Source organism: Chinchilla lanigera, unplaced genomic scaffold, assembly GCF_000276665.1.
Source record: "Chinchilla lanigera isolate Chin_1 unplaced genomic scaffold, ChiLan1.0 scaffold00057, whole genome shotgun sequence".
Taxonomy (NCBI): domain Eukaryota; kingdom Metazoa; phylum Chordata; class Mammalia; order Rodentia; family Chinchillidae; genus Chinchilla; species Chinchilla lanigera.
This window is the reverse complement of record NW_004955458.1, coordinates 6,232,922-6,256,632: the sequence shown is the minus strand read 5'-3', so window position 1 is coordinate 6,256,632 and position 23,711 is coordinate 6,232,922.

Sequence of the window (23,711 nt, the reverse complement as noted above, 5' to 3'; positions counted from 1 at the left end):
GTCCAGATGAACAAAACCAAACCCATCACTCATTTCCCACGATTGTCTCTCTGTGTCTCAATGTTCAGCCTCCTGCCCAGGAGCAAGTCGGCATGTGTGGCCAGCTAACCATCACCCCTACTGAAGTTACCTTAGCAAGACCTTCAGAACCATAGCTTCTTCATTTGTGAATTACTCTCCTAGGGCTGCCATAACCAATTAACATGAACCAGGTGATCTGTATCAACAGAAATTCCTTCTGTCCCAGTTTTAGAGGCTGAAAGTCTGAAATGAAGGTGTTCTCAGAGCTGTACTGTAAGAAAGAATCTAAAGACTATGAGAAAAGATCCTTCTGTTGTGGTTTGGGCCTTATTGTCCAACACACTATAATACAGGACATATATTTTATAAGATTATTTATAATAGTCACCCAAATAATCATATAAAAAGGGAGTACAGAAAATCTGTCCACACACTAAAGACCAAAGAATCCAGCTGAGGGCCTGGATCCTGCGATAACATCCTACATGAGTCCAGCTAAAGACCTAGAGCCCATAACAATGCCTCCCACGAATCCAACTGGAGGCCCAGAGCCCACGACGATGTCTTATGCAGGCCTGTTTCACGGATCTGCACTGGGAAGGCCCAAAGGTCAGTGGTGGAATCTAGGAAGTCTGTGCCAGCAGGATGAAGGATCTGTGCTAGCAGGCTGAGGGCTCTGCACTGGAGCCAGGAAGTGTTGCTCAAAATAAGAACCAGAGCTCCCCCAAAAGGTCCCACAGCCATCCTCAGCAACAGTGAGATCCCAAGCTCTTCAGATGATCTAGACAGCTGAGTTCCCATCGGGAAAGCCAATGCAGCAATCTTCTCCAGGAGACTGGCAGTGTACCATCTTCTCCTCCAGAGGCAGGAAGTGATGTTCAGAGTGAGGACCAGACCTCCCACAAGGGAACTGAAGCTATTCTCAGTGCCAACAAGGTCTTGAGCTCCTTGGAGAATGAAAACAGCCAAATTCATCAAGAAAGCCAGCATGACGAGCTCCTCCAAAAGAACCAACAGCTCCTTACAGCTTCTGCCAGCTCCCAACAACCTTCTTCAAATTCCCGACAGCCTAACTTCTCCTCCAGTTCTGCCTCTTATGTTGCTGGCAACAGTCCCTAGGTGGGTCTCCCACACCCAGCACCACACCTAGTCAGTTCAGCTGGGTGTTTCAAGTTGACCACCAGCTGTCAATCCACCACATCTTCTTTGCTTCTTCTAGCTTCTGCCAGCAACCCTTGGCATTGGTTAACGCATAGATGTGTTATTCCAGTCTCTGCTTCCACTGCCACATGATCTTCTCCCCATAGCTCTGTCTTCACATAGCATTCTCCGGTCTGTGTCAATGTCTACATTTCTATCTTTTTAGAAGATACTAACCACTGGATGACAGTTCACCCTGATCTAGTATGACATCACTTTAACTTGATTGGAAAGGCCCTATGTGATATACAGAGACCACATTCTAAGTTATCCAATAAGCATGACTTGTGGAGGGGAATATTTTTCAACCCAAATATAGCACCTATTTTAGACATCTATGATGAGAGACATGTAGAACTCAGAGTGGCATATACTGAGCATAAATTTAATTATAGCTCCTATTAAAGTAAACCATACTTCCATTTCTCATAACTTTGTCCACAGAAATGATTATTCCATCAGGATCCCAAGGTCAAATTTCCTTTTTTTGGAGGAACAGAGTATTTGTTTTTATTTTCATATTTTTTAAAACACGCTTTTGGGGGTATATTTTAGATATTTTGATTTGTCTTCTTTTCCAAGAGTAAAAAATGATCAAAGTAAGCTTACATGTATTAAGTGAGATACTTCTCTACAGAAGATAAGAGTTTCACTAATTACTTTGTCACTTATGGTAGAATTGCAGTGGAGTAGGGGATGACACTGAAGGTGAGTTACTAGACACTTGCTCAAGCTAGAAACATTCGCTTTGGGATTCCGTGGCTCTTCAAGTTTGTAGAATGCCTTGAGCCTTCCTCAAAATTCTATACACCAACCTTCTTCTCATTTACTTTTCCTTTTGCTTTTGGATTCTGAGGAACTCTTTCTTATTCTCCCTCCCATCTAAAACCCGAAGAAGTTTGTGAAAGCTGAAAGCAGAAGATGTGGCAAAGCTAACATGCAAAGGCACGTCGGATGCAATTCAGAAAAACACCACGTAATTATTAGACTCCCACAGACTCAAAACAGAACCTCCACTGACAGAAAGAAGAGATTATTCATCTATTTGATGTTCTGGTTAACCTGATAGCTTTTCCCACCACCACTCATGCTCCAGAGAAGTTAGAATGAGTGTTATATACCATACTGTTGCCTCATTTTAAGAGAAAAAGCTCTGTGTTTGCTATGGCTTGACAATTACTAAAGTTTTAAAATATTTCAAAGTGTGTCTCTCCCACCACTGGGTGTCCACAGGATTCAGGAGAAATTTTTTTCTGCAGGGAGCACATGGTGGTCTTTATCCATTCACATGTCCCGGCAACCATCTCAGAGCACATTTGTGGCACATACAACGGGAGTGAGTTACCAGAACGTCTACAAGGTGCCCAGGTCATGCACAGGCCATCTGTAAGCACGGTCTCTTTCCACCACACGCTTGTTCTCCAAATCAAGAGCGCAAATGTGACAGGAGAAGCTGGAACCTTCTTCTTTTAGGGGCTAAATTTGGAGCCCAGAGTTGATGTTTCCTCATCTGTGTGGCAGCAGAAGTGTCCCTTGAAGCTAATGCCAGCACCAGAAGGAAGAGGGTAACACTGGGACTTAGAAGTGGTAAAGTCAGAGTTCCTTTTTTTTTGGCACCGGGAGTCGAAGGCAGGACTTCACGTTTGCCAGGCAGGTGCAGAGTTCCATATAGAAGAAGAATAATCTTTCTTCACATGGGAGAGGACTATGTTGTCACTGACAAATAATAATGCTTCGGCATTAACAGTTTCGGGGAGTGACAGAGCATTCGGGGTGGTAAGCAGAAGCCACATGGCAATGAAAAAGCATTAAGTATAAGTATCTCTGATAAATTCCTCATGAAGTTGTAAAGAAATGCTTTATTGCCAAGACTCTAGCAATTGCTTGTGAGTTACCTAATAGTTTACCTAATTTCCAATGCATGACCCCGTCTTCTTGTTCTAAAAACAATAACAACAAAACCCTAAAAGCTACATATGCTGAAAATCCCACAAAAGGCGAATATACCCGTGGCTCTCATTCAAGGAGTGGGAACCTCACCCTCATTTCTGGATCCAGTGCTTGGTTAAGAGAGGCAAACCAGCCTGGCTGAGAGTGGTGGGGCCGTGCGCTTTGTGGTCTTAGCAGGTGTGGTAGTGTCCCCATTGAGGGTCTGAAGTATCTGAGTACAGAACATGTAAAAATGTACTAAGTGTAAAGAAAGACGTTTCTGAGGAGAGGACATTTACTGAGCATGTTCTTCTTTTAACTGTAGGTCCCCTCTTCACATGGGCCAAGAATAAAGTGAAACTCAACCCTTTAGAGCTCTCACTGTGCTTTATAAAGAAGCTGTGAACTTCTACCACAGTACTTGTGTATGAGGTAGGACATCCTTGTCAAAGAATGGGGACCACTCCTGAGCTAGTGTGAGGCTTCTGTAAACCAGAGGCCAGGAAGACATTACTGACAAAGACAATACTAAGAAAAACTTGCCATTGGTTTTTGACAATAACAGCAAGAGCTTTCCGTGGCTCCCATAGCCCAAGAAAATCCTGAAGCAAGAGAAACATTAAGAATCAATTCCCTATTCCCCATCCTCCCAAACAGTAACAATACCCATTCCTATGAGGTTGAAAATAAGGGTTCGATCACACCCACACTACACATTTATGTGACTGGAAGGCATGCTCTGTACTGCAGGTAGATTGCAGGTAGCCTAGACTAACTTTATATCCAAGACTGTGCAGAACATCTAAGATGTAAAGTATAGCCCAGGCGGCAATGAGAATGGGGTCTTTTGGGAGATGAAGTGTGTAGACTGTCTCCTAAACATGACTATAAACACTGGGACTGCTTGTTGCAAAAATAAATACATTTCTCCCAACATTTTTCATAAACCTATATAACAAAGCTTCTATGAGAACTGCTCAGAGGTACAGACATGGATTTCACTAGGACCTTAAACAGTATCATAAAGGAACAAAGAAGTTAAATTATTTAAAGTCTTCAGGTTTCACAGGGAGAAGGAAGTTGGGTGGGGAGTGAGGGGAAAAAGGGAGACAGCCTCAGAGAACCAGGAAGATGGGCAGGCAGTCAAACCAACTTGGAAAATCCATTCTATTGTTGGATTCTGGATGACAGCAGCCTTGGTTTAGTTATCCTGCTGTCACTTACAAAACTAACTGCAATGTTCTATAATAAAACTTTAGTAAATATTTGTTAAGCAAACAAATGAAGTGTAGTAGTGTAATAGTAGATGCCATTGAATTAGGCCAACTTAAATCATCTGAGAAGCCTTTTAAAAATGTGATGCCCAACCCAGACTAATTAAATCTGGGATCTTTAAGTTTGGAACATAGACATATATAGTTTTAAAAAGTTTCTCAGGTGATCCTGATATATAGGAGCAGTGAAGACTGCTAAATTGAGTGATATGCCAAGGTCCCTTCCAAGACACAGATTGCATAGCCCTTAAAACATTATCAGACTGTGAAGGACATGTCAATACTTAGTTACATAATTTGTGGGGCTCTGTGCAAATGAAAATGCAGGGCTCTGTATTTCAAAAATAATTTAAAATTATTAAGGGCTTCTAGATAGCAAACACCAAGTATTAAATCACATGTAGGTTCCTTAAAGCACAGGGCCATGTATGAAAGCTAGTCGTGTACCTATGAAGCTAGCCCTGTTTATATCACCCAGTTCTTGGAAATAACTGCCTTGTTATCTCTGTTTGTATCACTGCTACAAATCTTTGTTCTTACACTGTCAAAGGAATGACTCTTGGATTACTCTTTCTTACTTCATTAAATTTGAAAAAATAAAAGTTATTGAAGGTAGATTGCAGGTAGGCTAGTCTAACTTTATATCCAAAGAAGGAATTTCTTTCAAATTGCCTCTGAAACAATACTGAGATTCCATCTTCTTCCAGAAAGAATACCATCATCAAGAAATCAAATAATAACAACTTCCAGTAGAGTTGGGGGGGAAGGACAAAACAAACCCTTCTACAATGTGGGTAAGAATGTAAACTAGTACAGCCATTATGAAAATCACTATGGAGTTTCCTCAAAAAACTAAAATTAGAAATTCCATTTGACCCAGCTATTTGCCTTGTAGGTATCTTCCTGAAAGAGTTAAAGACATCATATTACAGTGATATATACATACTCATGTTTATAACAGCACAATTTATAAGAGCTAGATCTTGGAAGTGGTCTATTTGTCCATCCTCAATGGATGGGTAAAGAAAATGTGGTATTTCTACAAAATGGAGTACAACTCTGCAAGTGGGAAGTGGATCAGAAGATAGAAAGAGGAGCAAAGGAAGGGGAAGGAGTTGGAAAAGAAAATTACAGTGGGTTATATACATGTACAAACTCCCTGCAAAAAATGTCATATTATATACTAAAACACGTACTAATAGAGAACTAAAATTGCAAAATATGTCTCTGGTACAGTGGAAGTCAGTCAAATCACCTACTAGGTTGTAGAAAGCAACTTAAACTTCTCCATACCTCACCATTGTCATGTATAAACAGAGACTATGTGGTCCACCGCATTCTGCTGCTATGAGAATGAATTGAGATGTATAACACAGAGGTGTCGTGTTTTCCTTAGACCCACCATTGTTGCTCAGAACCAATTTAGAACTACATTCCACACTTACTGGTTTCAAGAAGGCATAGCCAAAGCTGCAGTTCATTAATAAAGAAATGGCTATTTTGCAGAGATTATGTGGAAGATGGGGGAAAATTCATGCTGTAAATCCCTAGCAGAAGCATCACCGAATTTCCAACCGTCTACTGCTGTTCTTCCCTCAAAATTTTTCTCCCTTGGCAACTACCTTATCTCACATTGTTCTCTGCCCTAAATCAATCTCCCCCAAATCTTCCTCACCCTACCTCTATTATCTTAAAATGCTAAGCTCTGTCCTCATTTTGAAAATAGAATTCAGCAAAATAAAATCTTGTTAATTACCATCTACTCTCTTCCCATATGTCCTATGAATGTCTCAACACATAACGTAACCCAGAAAGCTTCTAAAAGATTTCCTCCCCTAGAAAGACAGTAGTTTGGAAAAGTCTGCTGCCAAGAAATTATCACATAATTATACAGTGACCAGTTCACGGTACAGGTTAATTCCCTCCTTCTTCCCCACCCTCTTCACCATTTGTGCATGAACGCTCCCAGTGATAGTGATGAGAGAGGAATTTACATCCCTCACATTGTAAATCTATTCTATTTTTCAACGGCTCTAAGTATTGAAAAATTCTTCCTTAGGGTAACTCAAAACTCAATTTTCTTGTAACTTCAGCCTGGAGTTGATTGTTCCCTCTGGTACAAGTTGAAACAAGTGTCTTTCTTTTCCAAGATGGCAACTTCTTCCTTCACAGTTTCTTTCCAGTTCACTTACTTCCTATGACAGACTTTTTCTAAATGGTAAATACTACTGGCAGGCCTCCACTGAATACTCTCAAAACTAAACACACATTGCAAAGGTGGTCTTTCATGCTATAGAGACCCACTAATGTCAGTCTCTTCGGTTTTTCTGGAAATTCTCTCATGATAGTGCCCTCTTACTGCACAGAATCTGTTTCAGTACAATCAGTAGATCCCTGGGGCCCCAAGTACTGAATTGCCTATATACTACGCTTGTTTTTTTTATATTTACCACATGCTGCAGTAACTTTTATAGTTTAAGTTCCTACCTCCAAATCAGGATAAATTTCATTTTCTTTCTTCACATTCTCACAGAGGATTCATTCTTACCATAGATTTCAGCAATTTCAACATATGACTTTTTTCCTTGTTATGTTTAGAAGCTTTCCTTTTCACTGAAAGGAAGTAAGCGATGGCTTTCCTTTGGCATATCTAAATTGACAGCATCACTATGTGTCTTAGTTACCTTCTTGTTGCTGAGATGCCATACCCAATACCCACATCTCAAAGAAGGAAAACTTTATTTTGGCTCACAATCTATAGCGATTTCAGGCCACAATCAGGTGACTCCAAGGTAGGGCAGCATGGCAGTGAGGCATGGCTGAGGAGAAATAGCCTATGGCATGGTGGCAGAGACAGTTTAAGGGAGGAACAAGAGATAGACCCTTCCAGGCTATCAACCAGTGGCCCACCATCTCCAACCAAGATTTGTCTCCCAATATCACATTTAGCCATAAATTCACCAGTGGACTTATCCACTGCTGAGGATCACATCCCCATGATCCAATTTCCTCCCCATATCCCCACCTCAAACAGCATGAGGCTGTGGGAGGACATCTAGATATAAGCCACAATGCCATGCTTGTGCTTTGGAACCATTGTTAAGTAAAATAGAGATTACTGGAGCACAAACATTGGGGTTCCATGACAGTCAATCTGATCATTGAGATGACTACTAAGAGACTAAAGAGTGTACACAGAGATTCACTCGACAAAGGGATAATTTACAGCCAAGGCAGGATGCTGTGATACGGCATGAAATTTCATTATGTTGCTCAGAACAACGTGCAATTTCAAACTTATAAATAATTTATTTTTGGAATTTTTCACTTAATATTTTTGGATCACAGTAACTGAAAGCATGGACAAGGGGAGAATACTGAAGTCATTTAATCAAGGCATCTTTCTTTCCTCAGCTCCTTGGGCAGCCCTTTTAGGGGGCTTTTTGAAATATTGCCAGAGTAGAAGAGGAGCAGTAGTGCCAAGGTCTGTGGTTTAGTTATTAAACATACCAGAAAGGAGCCGGGGATATAGCTCAGCAGCACAAGCACCTGCCTGGTAAGCGCAAGGTCCTCAGTTTGATTTCCAGTACAAAAAAAAAAGAAAACCACCAAAAGTTTCAGGATCAGTGATGGAATAGAGGGTCTTACAGAAAAGACACCAAGTAGTTTGAACTGAAACAAAGTCCCAAGTGATAGATTCTTCCTTTGATTGAATCCAGAAGGAAAAAAATCACACTTCCAAACAGCTTGCCTGCTTCTATGCCTACACTGATTAAACCAATTGAACTCTTGTTATCTCCAGGATTCTTACTGATATGGCCCCATTCTCACGCATATTAGAGCCTTATGAGAATCAAGAAGTAACTAGCAAATAAGTATGCAATTACAGTTGGTATGAAGGCTATGAAGGAAAACAGTAGTACAACAAGAAGCAGGAAAAAAAGGACACTGATGGCAGTTTGGATGTTCATTGTAACAGTGAAGATAGAAAAGAAGAACAGACTTTAAAATAGCTTAACAGAATCTCATCTGATTGAGATGTTTACATATTCCTAGATGTACCTAGCAATTCTTAAAATAAGGCCCCTAGACAAGCAGGCTTAACATCACCTTGGGAACGTCTTAGAAATACAAATCCCAGACACATGCCAGACCTACTGAATTGGAAACTCTGGGGCTGGCTGGGACCTGGAAATCTAGGTTTTAGGGGCAGGGATTTAGCTTAGCTGCACAACACCTGCCTGGCAAGCTCAAGGTCTTGAGTTCGATTCCTGATACAGGAGAAAAGAAAAAAAACAAAAATCTAGGTTTTAACTGCCCTCTGAGTGATTCTGAAGTATGTTAAAGTTTGAAAGCCACACATATAGAGGAATTAAATAACTTGATATTCTAAATACAATAAAATATATGTAGAAAATTACTGAGTCAATCCTACAGAATTAAAGTACATTTGCTTTATCATTAATAAAACATGGATTAGTATCACATACTGAGAATATTATAGTACTGCTCTGCAATCAAATTCTAATTCTTATATACTAGGAAACTATTTGAAATCTTAGCCATGTAGGTCAAGAGAATCCTCTTCTGCCACAAAATACTGTTTTTGTCTTTGCACTGTCTGCTGTACCCTTGGTTTTTAATTTTTTGCTTATAAATTTGTTCAACTATATAGCTTTAATATTTGGGTACCCTTAAGATTGTCCCTCTGATATAGTCTGAGATATGGTGGTGGTCGATTTGGTTAATTATGGAATAACCTTCTTGGTTTACTTTGGTGTGTCTTTTCTTGAAGAGAAAGAGAAGTTGAATTTCTTCCATTCAGCAGGAAGAGTCACTTCCTGGTAAGTGTCGGTTAAAAATGACTTTTCTTTGCATAGAGAACTGTAGCACTTCCTATGGCCATTGAAGATCTCCATTGAATGCACCAGTTTAGGGACCTCACTGTTACATTATTTCCCAATATTCTTGGGTATGCTAATTTCTAGTGATTAGCATAGATTATTAATTATTACATGTTTATAGCATTGTCCAAAGAGTAATAGTTTAAAATTTAAGTTTAGAGTTTGGGCTTGAAGAAGGAAAAGACATCGTCCTGTCTGGAAGCCAGGAGTCAGGGGAAAAGCGATGGAGATTCCAGAATATGCAGACGCCCGGGAAGCAGAAACCATGAACATTTCCCAGTCGCAACATCAGGTCTTAGATAATGCTGGGAATACTACTAGGTCCTGAAAACTCAACTTTTCATTCAACCTTAAAGATAAATGAAATTCTAATACATGCTAAACAAGGATGAAACTTAGAAAGATAATGCTAAATGAAGTACACCAGTCCAAGAAGGGTAAGTACTGTATGAGTCAATTTATATAAGATACATAGAATAGGCAAATTTACAGAGACTTGAAGTAGAACAGAAGTTACCAGGGACTGGGGGTTAACAGGGGGGGAATGAGGAGATATTATTTAGTGGGTTTTGAACTTCCACTTGGAAAGACAAAATCATCTAAAACTGGATAGTGGTGGTGGTTGTACAAACTTTGCTTGTGATTAATACCTCTGTACACTTGAAATGGTTAAAGAGACACATTTATGCCAGGTATGTGTTGCTGTGATAAAAATCATTTAAAATTGCTCAAAGCATTGATTAGTTGTTTACTAATACATACCCAGGACTATTGTGAGACTGGTATAACACAACAGATGAAATGACTGCAAATATTCATGGTCATTATCACTACTACGTGTTCAGAAAGTATTGTTTACCCTTCACAGTATCAGAAAACTTCAGTGGCAGAACAAAAGATATTTGAGATGTTCATATATAGAAAGAAAGTTTGCTGACAACAATTTGATGGAACTACTCCTAATCCTGGCAGCCCCTAGACCTCATGCCATCATTCTCAGCCTATCACAAATATTGGACATAGGTGAGAACATTTTAGAGATCTACTTCAGACTCTCCGTTCATCTCAAACCATCAAGAAAATAAAAATTGTATTGTGAATCCCTCTACTTTTCTTACACTAAATCTAAGATGTCAGTAAAATGTAAAAGCTAAGCAGTTTCTAATTTTGCTTTACACCTTCTCAGTAAGCTGTGAAAATTCATCAGAGGAGAATTTTATGCATAATAAAAACCTGCATCATTTTTCTCAGAAGGGGGTTTCGAAACAAAAGATCTTCAGTTCTCTAAAAAGAAAACGCAATTCCTGATCTGTGACTGCTAGTCCACCCACCCGTCCCTTCTTCCCTAATGAGATGAAATTATAAAGAGAAGAGCAATTTGCAAATATCCTCCCTTTCGCTGATTTATGCTTCTACAGTGTATGTCAAATTCTTTCAGAACCTTTTGTGCTGTGTATATGAGAAGACACTCAGAGAAAAGATTTTTAGAATGCCTCTAATCTTCTAAATCAACAATCAGGGGGAAAAAAATAAAGCAAAGGTCAAAGTTTTCATATACTGCTTCTAAAATATATCCCACACTGAGTAAAATGCCATGAAATCATCTGTCAGAGCCGACTTTCTTCTGCAGAGTACATTCCAAAAGCATGAAGAGAGCTGGGGCTGCTATCGCTGGCTTCCTTAGATTCCAGTGTACCTTAATCATATTCACAAGACTGTACTTTTTCATCACAGCGGGAGCTGACAGAATTTTGTGACAATTCTAGGAAATGCTTTCAGATGGCCACGTCTATGAATTATGAATGTTTCACAAAGCTCTGGCGTAAGTGGAACAGCCTTGTTCTCTGCAAATGAGGGCTTGATTAAGAGGCAGCCCTTCCTTAGGTTCCTTACCTGGAAATTTAAAATTGTTTGCAAACAGAGAAAATAAGTTTGAATGGAGGTAAACAGGCTCCAGTGAATTGTAACTGATTATTTTATTTTTTAAAAAATTGTACAATCACTTGCCACATAGCAGCATTTTAGTCCACAGCAGATCACATACATGACAGTGGTCCAATAAGATTATATTTTCTGCTGACATTGTTGCTGTTTTGCTTGGTCATTAAGCAATGTGTGACTGTATTTATTTTATTCATTAGAAGAGATTGTATAAACTTCACAATTCTCAATCCAAAATGTGCTTAATGTGGTTGTAAATAGACTTATAAATTACTCCTTTTAGGTGCTAATAAAAAAGTCAATTCTCATTATTCATTCTAGCTATATTCTATAAAGTCACCACAAACACTGAATTAGCAAATACTAAACCCTTGCTCCTAGGGGAAATACAGGTTAGATTCCTGTAAATGTCTAGTTACATTTTTATCAACTTTGTGTGTCTCTGTTGGAAGACACCTTATTTAATATATACGGTTAATTCATTAACATCAAACCCGCAGCCAACATCACCACAGCTCCTCACTCGATTGTGCTGGTTTCACCCACACATTTGCTCTTTCAAACACATCATACCTTTTTTGGATTTAAGAGCAATAGGCAGCAACTCAAGACTGCATTTGGGAGCCACTTTGGACCCTGAACTCACTAACAAATAATCACAAACATAGAAACAACTTGTTTTAGATGGATGGTACAAAGGAGAGTTGTTTACAGTATGAGATCTAAAACGAGAAGGCAGACCGTTACTTTGTTTGCTAAAACAAGAAGACAGAGCATCACCTTGTTTGACCTCAGCTGGGAACACGTACATCAGTTGACTCAAACTGTTTACTGCCCTGCACATGTCCTCAGATGACCACAGAAGCGCTATAGGTATTGATTTTGAGGTTACAAATGAATTTCAGCAAGTAGGTGAATTCACAAACACAGATTCTACAAATAATGAGGACGGACCCTGTATGTACTCACCTGAGACATCTCTCAGCTTGGAGACAATTTTTCCCTTCAGAACAGTGGCCAGCCATTAGGACACAGTAAGGAAAGCCCACCTATTTGTTATGAGATCAATTGCAGTGTTGTTTCCATTCTGTTTCCACAATATCTGATGATCTTAATACAAGTTACCCTCCTTTTTCCCCTTTGGTGTCATGGCAACATTTAAAACTGATCTGGTAGGGATGAGCAGAACATGGCCGGTGTGTCTGCCACACATTCAGGGGATGGCTTCAGGCTTATAGAGCCTCACTGTGTCCCAGGGAGTCTGACACAGAGCCTGCTCCTTGGCACAGGGCGTGAGGGACTCCTCCAGATGATCACTTGGAGGGGTGAGTTGGAAGAGTAAGAAAAATGTGTAAATGAAAAATGAGGCAATTGCTGAAAGGATGTGGAATGGGAACACAAGCCCTGAAGGAGCTATGCTTAGGTCACAAATGTGACGGTGCTGGATTTCCAAGTTCTGAGGTTCGTTATCTAAGCCCCATAGTGGAAAAGACTTACTTAGAAAGAATTATGCAAAACTTGAAAGATATTTTGTTTAATAAGTATCAGCTCGTGCTCATGCCTAATAAATTCTCAATTGTATGACTTTAGCAGGTGCAATCCATACCTCATCTCCAAGTGACAGTTTACCACAGAAAATGATTTTTTTTAAAGTTATACAACTAAGACAAACATCTCGTGTCATAAAATAACCAGTTCAAACCCTCATCTTCCCAACTACTTTACACACACACATAAACACACACACACACAACCTAAATACCACCACAATACCTGATGATCTTAACACTGTTCGTTAGTACCCACTTCCAAGTTTGATGACAATAAAAGTGACTGCTGTGTGAATTTGCATTCTCTAACCACAGAGCTCCATTTTTATGACATACAGAGAACTATCCAAAAAACTACCAGAAGTTATTCAGCTCTTACTAAGTGTCACTATGGTCACTTTACTCATCACTAGGACGTGATACCCAACACCCACAATGTAAAGGGGCAGAAGTTTACTTTGGCTTACGGTTTCAGAAGTTTCAGTTCACAGTTGGCAGGCTCAAAAGCAGAAATGGCCTGGTGGAAGGGCCTGCCGCTCAGGAAAACTGCTCACATCATGGTGGCCAGGAAGCAGAGAAAATGAAAGGAGGGTCCAGGGAGGGAGATGTATCCTATAAGGTCACACTCCTGGTGACCTGCTTCTTCCAGCCAGGACCCATCTCCTAGCAGCAAGCCAGCTACAGTATCCTCATGATCCAATCACCTTCCCAAAACCTTACCTTTGAACACAGGAGGCCTTTGGGGGAACATTCTCAATCTAAACCATAACAATAAATCATCCAAAAAATATCAGTGGAGGAGCACCCTACCAAACAGAGTGCTTTCTTCAACAGACACAGGCCTGTAAATCTTCCTCCACAAGACAGCACAAAATGAGAATGGGTTTCTTGCCTGGTTTTTTTTCTATAGCTTTCTATAGATGGCTTCTTCATGACAGTTTTATTATACTTGTGCATTTACAAGTTTAGTTTTCCTCTAGATTCTATCCCTTCATCAGTGGAGGGACCAAGTCTTATTGTCCCACAGCACTAATCACAGTCATATGCCAAGTCAGTTACTGTCTACATGTGTTACCCTATTACCTGTGTTTTTATATTTATTAACTAAAAGTGGTGACGAGTATAAATTGAATGATTTCTACGAACTCACCCTGCTCTAAATTTTCCTGAATGTCAATGTGGGCATCAGGGTCTGCCCATACCGCAAGCAAGATGTTTGCACCGAGCTTCCTTTCTAGATCAGATGAATGCCAAGTGTCAAAGTGAGTCTTGGAGACTAGCTCCTTAATGACTTGGGAAATCTGCCCTAATCTGTTGGAAGCTTATCCTTGGACAGGTTTACTTTCTAAAGGTTATCCCAATACCCAAGGAAACTCTGGAAAGAACCAGACATTTTTACCCTGCCTTCAAATTTATGCTCTGAATGGCTTCTGTACCCTCTTTTGCCTAGAATTGATTGTACTGAATTTCTAGTATCCTCAAAGTATTCCAGAGCCACACAAACATTTATAATACCATTCTCTGAAATCTGGGGAAAGTTCTCAGAGTGTAATGACCAGGAATCTAAACCAAGCGCTACCTCTTTGGAAAAGTCATTGATGAAGTTTTGAGCTTTAGTTTTCTCAGGTATAAAGTGAAAACAATAATAACTATTTTGTTGGGGGATGCAAATAAAGTCTGCAGTGGACATGAAGGATTGGATGAAGTGAAAAAGTATGCACATGGAAGCTAGTGTATACTAACTCAGCTCTAGCCTCAGGGGCTTTCTGCCTCTTCCACAAGCTCTTTCTTGCTCGAAGTCCTGCTTAATTCTGCTTGGAAAGTTGTCTATTGGTTCTTTTCATGGCTAAGCCTACTTAATAAAATGTCACCTCATTAGAAGGAATCTCCTCAATCATTCTCACAAAACTAGCCTATATATTTTTTTTTTCATTTTAACCAGCTTTACTGTTTTGTTGATAGTATTTATTGGAGATATTATAGTTATCTCCTGCTTCTCTTGCCTTTCCCACCAGAAAGCCAGTTGTCTCAAGGACTTTGCCCTCCTCTGTGTGCCCAAAAGCTATAATGACTCACACATAGTAGATGCTCATTAAATATTTGTAGAATGAACAAATAAATGTGCAAATATAACCATAGAGGCAACCAAAAATAAGATGAGTTGCAATTGAAAACCAAAACAGTAATGCAAATGAACAGGAAAATATCTGATGTGAAATTGACACTAAGCAGAATTTTAGAATTATATAAAAGAATTCTATTAATTTTTCCATAAACAAAATTATTAGCATCTTAAGTTTATATATATACATATATGCATATATATGTACATTAAGTTTTTGCAACCAAAGGATTTGCCTTTATCTCTTTGTGTGCCACCTCTCAGGTCACCAGTCAGACTACCTAGTGAAACTGGAAAAAATGTTAGTTTGTTTACAAAGACATCACCTCAACTCAGTGATCCTGACAACTTACTAGGGTATTGATCTAGCACTACTTCAGGGAAAACATAATAGCCCCTAGACAAATTATAGACATTCTTTGCATCACAATTATATTTCTTGGTGACGTTTTGCCTAGGTAAACCAATGCTTGTAAAATATGTTAAAAATCACAGCCTGGAGTGAAAAAGAGGGCTCAAGAACTGAAATTTATGGAAGAAAAATGTCTGTTCCTCCATGGATTTTCCACTTCTTATTGTCACCATCTTGGAAGTTCGATAAAGGTGGTAATAAATTAAAAGAGGGAGGCCGAGTTTTTGGAAAGAAATAAACATGAGGTAAAAAGATGAAACCCAAGTGAGAGCAAATGAATATGACAGGAGATCTATGAGCCAGGAAGGTCAGCTTTGAATGTGTTGCTTGTCAATGACCTATAGGAATGAAAAATCAAATACACAACTGTAAATTGTAGAAAAAACATTATGGAAGGAAATTTTGGTCTGTGAACCAAATTCCTCATATAAACCATCAATTACTTTTAATCCACTCATTTTGGAAATATTTATTAAATGTGAATCACAGATATTTCTGAAACATGGAGATTTTTGTTTACATTAATAACAATTACTATTGAGAAAATGCCCAGGACTATTGTTCAGCTATGCAAATTTATCCATGCTTTTGTTATTGATTCACTTCACAAATATTTAATGAACACTTACTACATATGAAGGAGTCACTATAGGGGACTCAAAATTCTTTTCTTTGGTTTAAAAAAACATACACTAACACAGAAATAAAAGGTACAAACAGGGAACTGTTAACAAATCACTGTCTGTCCTATCTAATTATATTCAAAGAGCCCGGGGTGTCAAAGCATGCACAGGAACAGCCCACAAAAGGCATCATGTGTGCCTTGCAGAGCACTCACCGGAAGAACAAAAAGGGTGAAAAGAAATTCCAGGAGGAGGGGAAACTGATGCAGAGAGAGAAGTCAAAAGAACTGAATACAGAAGAACTCTCTGGGATGAATAGATGAGATCTGATTTTGGAACTATGAGGAGCATCATCATCTAAGGCTTTAACCAAGTAAAAGGAGCTGCTCTTGCAGCTGGCTTGCCTCTTGTGGCTGGCGGGTGGGATTTGGGAGGTCATGGGGTGCATCAGTCTAGACTGGATGCATGAAATCATTTTGTTTGAATATTTTCCTTATTTCCCAGCTGGATGCCAAAATCCACATCTTTCCAAAGCCACACCAAAGATGGCTGAGCCTTCATTCACTTTAGTCCTTGAAAAATTCTTTGAAGGAGAGTCCCTCATCACCCCCAATACACACCCTTTCCTCCATTAGACCCAAATCATAATAAACCAAAATGGACTTACTCCACTGAGCTACTGAGATTTATTTCAAGAGTTAACCTAACCTGATGATCCTAGAAAATGTTATTCCAAGTTGGGATTCACACAACTATCTGAACAGCTAGGATACCAAGGCAAAAGAGCAACCACCACTGGCCTTCAGCAAATTTGGGTAGAAGGGAATCACAGGAAGCCCCTGCCGCTGATCTCCTTGCCCACAGCGCTGAAGCAGGTGTCTTACAGGAGCTGTCCCACAAGGTGCTGAAAATCTCAGGTCTGCTTACTCCTCCTCAAGTGCCCTCCTGCAGCTGCCACCAGAGACAATTGATTTTTTCTTTCTTCTACCTTCCAAATACTGTGCAGCACTTTTCTTTGGCATAATCTAAACAAAACTCTGCTGCAAAATGGATTCTGTAAGATTCAATTTCACTCTTTCTACCCTAATGTGTAAAAGAGAGTTTGGAAAAGGCTAGAATAAGAATTAGTTGATGACCATCTGGTATAAAAAGGGAAAAAATAAGAGTACAGAAGTCAAGAAAGGGCAGGAAGGAAGGGGAGGCAATGAAAAGATCTTGTTAAAGGAGAAGGAATTTAGCAAAGAATGATAGCAATGTTGCACAGATGTCATCTAGGAGCAATAAATCTTTGTATAGGTCGTGTTTACTTAAGTTTTTCATATTGGAAAGAATTATAAAGGCATTCATTTAATATGTGTTTTAATATAATTTGTATTTCAATAAAAATACATTTTTGTAAAATTCAGTTTGGCTGACTGATTTGTTAATTCATGAAATAAAATGGGCTTTTGAGTCTTGGTGCCATCTCTCCCTATCCATGTTATTCAGGATATGTCACTTAAATTTCTGAATTTCAATTTCTTCATTTAAAGAATGAAATAAATAGAGATACTCATACACTGTGTCATTGTATTAAAGAGATGTAAGGAAGCCTTGTGAACTCCAATATGTTTATATTTATGGCAATGAAATACTACTGTTATTTTATATGGCCTACCTGGATACAGATTATGTTGGGCATTTTCACCTTAGGGGTAACTGATAATTTTACATGTCAACTTTACTGGCCCAAAGCCTGCTCAGATATCCTGCTAAATATGGTTTATCCACTTAGCTGTGAGGGTGTTTCAGGAGTAGATGAGCACTGGAAGAGGCAGGTTGAGTAAAGAGGACAACTCTCCCCACTCCCCAGTGTGCATGGACATTACCTTATCTTTTGAGAGCTTGAAGAAGGTAGAATATTCTCTCCCTCCCTCTCTCTCTCTCTCCCTCCCTCCCTGTCTCTCTTCCTCTCCTTCTGTCTCCTTCCCTCACTCTCTCTCTTCCCCCCTATCCCCTGACTATTCATACTGGGAAATTAATCTTTTTCCTCTCAGAATTTTTGTTTCTCAGGTCTTTTCATTTCAACTAGACTCCACACTACTGGTTCTCCAGCTTTCAGGCTTTGAATTACACCATGGCCTTGCTGGGTCTCCAGCATGAAGAAGGCAGATCATCTCTCTCTCTCTGTATGTGTGTGTGATTTGAATATATTTATCTGTACAGTATCTATGTATGTATTTAAGTATAATTATTTGTGTAGACGTAGATAGATAGATATTTCATTGGCTCTCAAAAGAGTAGCCAATGAGTCAGCAGTTATGACTTAAACATGTCACATAAGTACATGAAAAGACAATGGTCAGGCCTCACTTTAAAGGAACTACCCTAGGAAGTAATATTGTTAGAACTAGATGATTGATAAATGGTGTTATAAAGCTGAAGACAGGAAACTTCTCTATAAATTCTGACCGGTTTCTTCATAGACATGTAAAAGTTTAGGTAGGGATTAGAAGTACAGAAATGCACAAAATTAGATAACATATTTCTCAGACATTTATGAAAAAGATCCTTGAAGATTGGGAAATAATAGCAGCTAGCAGGCACATATCTACTCAGCCACCATGCTTTGCAAAATTCTTATGGTGGAAGTATTTTTCTTCCTGTTTCATAGGCTTTATCACCTGAAAGGTATCTCTGTATAGCTCCCTCCTCCAGGAAGATTAGGGATTAATTGCAGACAATTCTAAACTCATATCTCTCATTTGCTCCTTGTTAATAGGGTACTTTATCATTGTTTGCATGGTCTTTTACATTTATGCTTTGTAAATAACACTATATTTTTCCCATTCCCTTACAATACAGTTCTACTGAATGCTACTCTCTGTCATATAAAAGGTGATCAGTAAAGATTTCCTGAGGAAGAATGAATAAACATGAACACATACTACTTGGCCAAATCCTAACTAAATGCTTAATTTAGGACACGAATTATTTAAAGTGTTAAAAGTAACAGAATTTGATCAGCTGTGTGAACTATGAGCTATCTCCTTCACAAATTGTAATTGACTGTTCTGACTGTTGTTGAGACAACTTTAAATCAACATGTTAACTTTTTATTTTAACTTTTTAAAAATTTAATAGTCTTGCTCAAACTCATTTTCATGGCTATGAATCAAATTTACCTTTTTTGGAATTTGTGATACAACAAGATCAACAACAGCTTTGAAAATAAAACTTATACAGCAGTTGGAAAAGGAAAATGTAGCAAAAAGACCACTGGATAAATAGTCTTCAGCCACATAAATCTTCAGGGACCAACTGGAACACTGAGACCCAGGACAGCTGGTCCCAGGCATGTGAGCACACACACTATGCCTTTGGAAGTCAGAGTAATCAGTGAGACCAGCAAAGTGGAAGTGTCAGAAGCAGCAATTAGGAGCCAGCAGTTAGGAGCCAGCAGTTGGGCTCTGGAGAATTCCACCAACAGAAGTCAAGTCCCAGCCCTGACATCCAGAAACCAAAATCAGCCTCCATACCCAGCATAATTCCCATGACAAACTCAGCTGGAGTAAACAGCAAATTTCTGGGATCCGACATGGATACTATCACAGAACTGTAAACACCAAAAGTATTTTACTACTTTATTCTCCCTTGTTTGTCAGATTGGCTATCCTTTTCCTGCCTGTTTGGATGTTGTCTTGTTTTGTTTTGTATTTTGTGGTCATTTTTGTGGTTATTTTCTCTCCTCTCTTTCTGTGGTCTCCATTTTTTTCTTTTCTTCTTTCCTTTTCTCTTTTCTTTCTCTTTTTTCCTTCTTTTTTCACTGTTCAGGTTTCTTACCTTTCTTTTTCATTTTCTTCTATTGATTTTCTTTCCTCAACTACTTCTTAAATTTAAACTTTCAAGTAAGTAAGCATTGTCTCTTCCCTTTCTGATTACTCCTTCACATTCTATTTCATTCTTTCCTTCCTGTGTCCTCTAGTTTCCCAAAACTTGGGTGATCATCATTTGACCTTCATCTTTGACTATACTATATTCAACCTCATAACACCTCAGAAACACAAAAGGGTGAAACCACTCCACTAAGGCTAAAATCACTGCATTCAAGTTCATAGTATATGTTTGATTTTGTTATGTAACATTACAGTCTGCTCCTATGGTCAGAGGAAGCAGGTTAATGATTACCATAGTTTGTTAGTAGTTATCCTGTACTTGATCCTATTGTTATTACTAACTATATTATTTTAGCCAGGATGTCCTACATGTTATAACCAGTTTTTCTCCCCTGTATGATATCACTGTGATTGTATGGGGTCATAATCACCACCACAGCCCATTACAAAAGGAGTGGGTTCTGAGCAAAATAGTAACTCTGCATCTTTAACAAACTGGGAAGGTAGGTTCTTGGATAGCTATAAAGAACCACCTACATCTAGAGAACACCCTTGAAGAGTGGAAATCTAGAGAAGCCTCAGTACTAGTGATACAACTATCTATCATAAGAAACTGGCAAAAAATCAACATAGAAAACAAAATAAAATTTAAAAGAGAAAATAGAAAATGACAAGACACAGAAGCAAAATGCAACCCCAGACCCCCAACCCAACTAGGACAAGCCCAGAACCCAATGAGATAGATGAAATTGGAAATCAAACACTGGGACTTTCTGAAATGATAGCAACACAAGTGAAAAAACAAGTGGAAAATGCCTACAGAAAATAATCTCTCAAGTGCAAAAATAAATGATACTTAAAATCAGAGATATTAGAGAAGACACAGATAAAACAATAGAGGAACTTTGAAAAAGGATGGAAACAAAAAATTCCCAACATAGGAAAGAAGTGGAATCCACAAAACAGATCCAAACAGAAATCCAAGGGATTAAAACTTCCATTGAAAGTATAGGCAAGAGATTGAATGAAGGAGAGGATAGAATATCATATCTTGAAAAAATTGCAGCTAGTGATCATGAAAATAAAGCTGTCTTAAAAATAACAAGAGACCATGAAAAATCATTCAAACAGCTACAAGATGGAGCAAAGAAGAATAACATAAGATTGACTGGGGTCAATGAGAATGCTGCAGACAGCGCAAATGTCATAAAAAAATCTCTTCACATAAATAATAACAGAAAACTTCCCAAATGTGGATAAATAATTTGACACACAAATAAGTGAAGCATAGAGAACTCCAAACAGCCATGACCACATAGATCTTCAACCACCAGCAACAATAGCGACAGCAGAAGTAGAAAAAAATAATAATAATAATTAGCAACAGCCAGGCATGGTGGCACATGTCTGTAATCCCAGCACTTGGGAGGCTGAGGCACGAGGATCATTGCAAGTTCAAGGCCAGCCTGGGCTACAAAGTGAGCTCAAGGTCACCCTGTCTCAAAAAGACAAGAAAAAAAAAATTGGCAGCACTACTGAACACTTGCTATGTGCCAGGGCCTAAGCCAACTACTCACATTTTATTTAGTCTTCAAAATACTTCCATAAAGTAGAGTAACCACAGTCCAAATCGTACAAACATTCTGAGCTTCAGATTTTTCTGCAGTTAAAGTTTTGAAGCAAAGAATAACAACATACAACTAATTATCACACTCATTTTTTAGTAGCGCATGTTGGTAATATAGAATAGTGTGCTTCATTTTGGGATTAGTACATGAATGTAACACATCTTGATGATTTTCAATCCTGTTAACCCCCTCCCTTTTCTTTCTCCTCCTCCTTATCTTCATTCCCATCTCCAAGAATATACCTCTTAGCTTCCTTTCATGTTAAGTGAAAGCACATTTTAAGGTGCTTTTTATGAACAGTATTTGCCATTCCAGGTACTCATGTTGTTGAATGTCATGGGAGCCCTGACTTCATGAGAAAATGTCCTGCAGGCTCACTCCACATCATGACATCTGAAAGTACACAAATCCATTTCCAAAATCAGTACAGAGTTCTGTCATTTCACTGAAATTTCTTAAGGAGACCAAAGGAGGTATTTACATCACACAGATTGCATAGCTACACTTTCTCCCTCAAACCCCTGAGCCTCTCTGGGAACCTCCATACCTCTTACACTGACAACCTTGCATCATTATTTGAAAGAAGAATATCCAAGTAAAAAATCATTAACGAAACAAAATCAGTGGTTGATCAAAACAATAATCACCTACTGACACCCACACATGCCTAAGGGGAGCCTTGGTTCATCCTGCCAAAAGCTTAACCATGCAGTGAGGTGGGCAAGGCAGATGCCAGAAGATATGTGACTAGTCTACACAGGACTGGTGTCCTTATCCCCTGACTGCAGCACATTGTTATTGTTGCATATCACACAAGGACCTCCAAGAGCTCTTCCAGCTCTAAAATGGTAGGATTCTTTGAGATGCAGAAAGAAGCTAGTACAACCACTATGGAAATCAGTGTGGAAATTCTGCAAAAAACTAAAAGTTGATATTCCATTTGAATCAGCTGTTCCTCTTCTGGGCATCTTTCTGGAAGCATTAAAGACATCATATTACAGTGATACAACTAAACCTTGGAAGCAGCCTATATACCCATCAACAGATGAAGGGACAAAGAAAATAATGTAACAGGGTAAATTTGAGTAATTTGTGGGAAGATAGATGCCCCTTGAGACCATATTACTAAGTGAAATAAATGAGACACAGAACATTTCATGCCACGTGGTTTCTCTTATATGAGAAACCCAAAGTACAAATAATTTAAAAAACAAGATGAAAGATAGATGACATGGAACAGGGAGAAAGACTTTGTGGAGATGGGAAAGGGACCTGGGAATGAGGGAAGCAGAAGGGAGGGGAAGGGAATGGGAATAAAAATGATTAAGATGTGGTATGTGTATGTACCAGCTCTCCAAGACTAATGTATTACTATATGTTACAAACATATGCTAATTAGAAAAGAAAAGAAACACAATGTAAGACTAGAAAAACAGCAACATGTACAATGCCCTTCAGTCTTTTAGAATGACCAGGTTTTGTAGGGCATGTGGATTGAATTTGGAGCTAACTGCTTCATGCCACTGATGGCTCTGGTTCAAAACTCCTGAGATCACGTTCAGAAATTTACAGCCCTGTCTTGTAGGCAAAATCTTGGAAAAACTAAATGAAGGAAATAGAAGTAATTGAATGTCCAGAAAGGACCAGACATACTTCTTAGCACTTACAGTACCTTTCATCACTTCACAGTAGGCATCGTTCCCATTTTATTGGAACACTGACACATCACGAGTATGAACCACTAGTCAAAGTCCACGAAAACTGGGAAGCAATGAAGCTATATTTTGAATATTTGTAATACTGGATGCAAAAGTCCTAGAACATCCTCTGTACTGGGCAAGCCTATGTTTTAGATATGCTAAGATCTAACACATTTAGATACATTATAAGCATGCACATTCTGTGATCTGTGTTCCCACTCTCCTGGGGAGGTAAGTGTTCAACACAGGTCGGTCCCCATTTAAGCCCAAGGTGGTAGCCATGGTTAGAAAAGTCTCTTCAGCATCAGATATCTCAGTTTTACACTTTTCCTGTTTAGGCTTCCTAGGAATGAAGCCGGTGACCTTCCACAAACCTTCTACAATAAGAACATGAATTACTGTGACAGACAAGAGGAGGTGATAGGTTGAAGCGATTTCAGAGGTGATAGAGCAGAGGAAACACGGACTTGAAGCAATGTTCTAAGAAGCTGAACTAGGAGAGGTCTCTGATGAATGAGATTTGCAGAGCAGG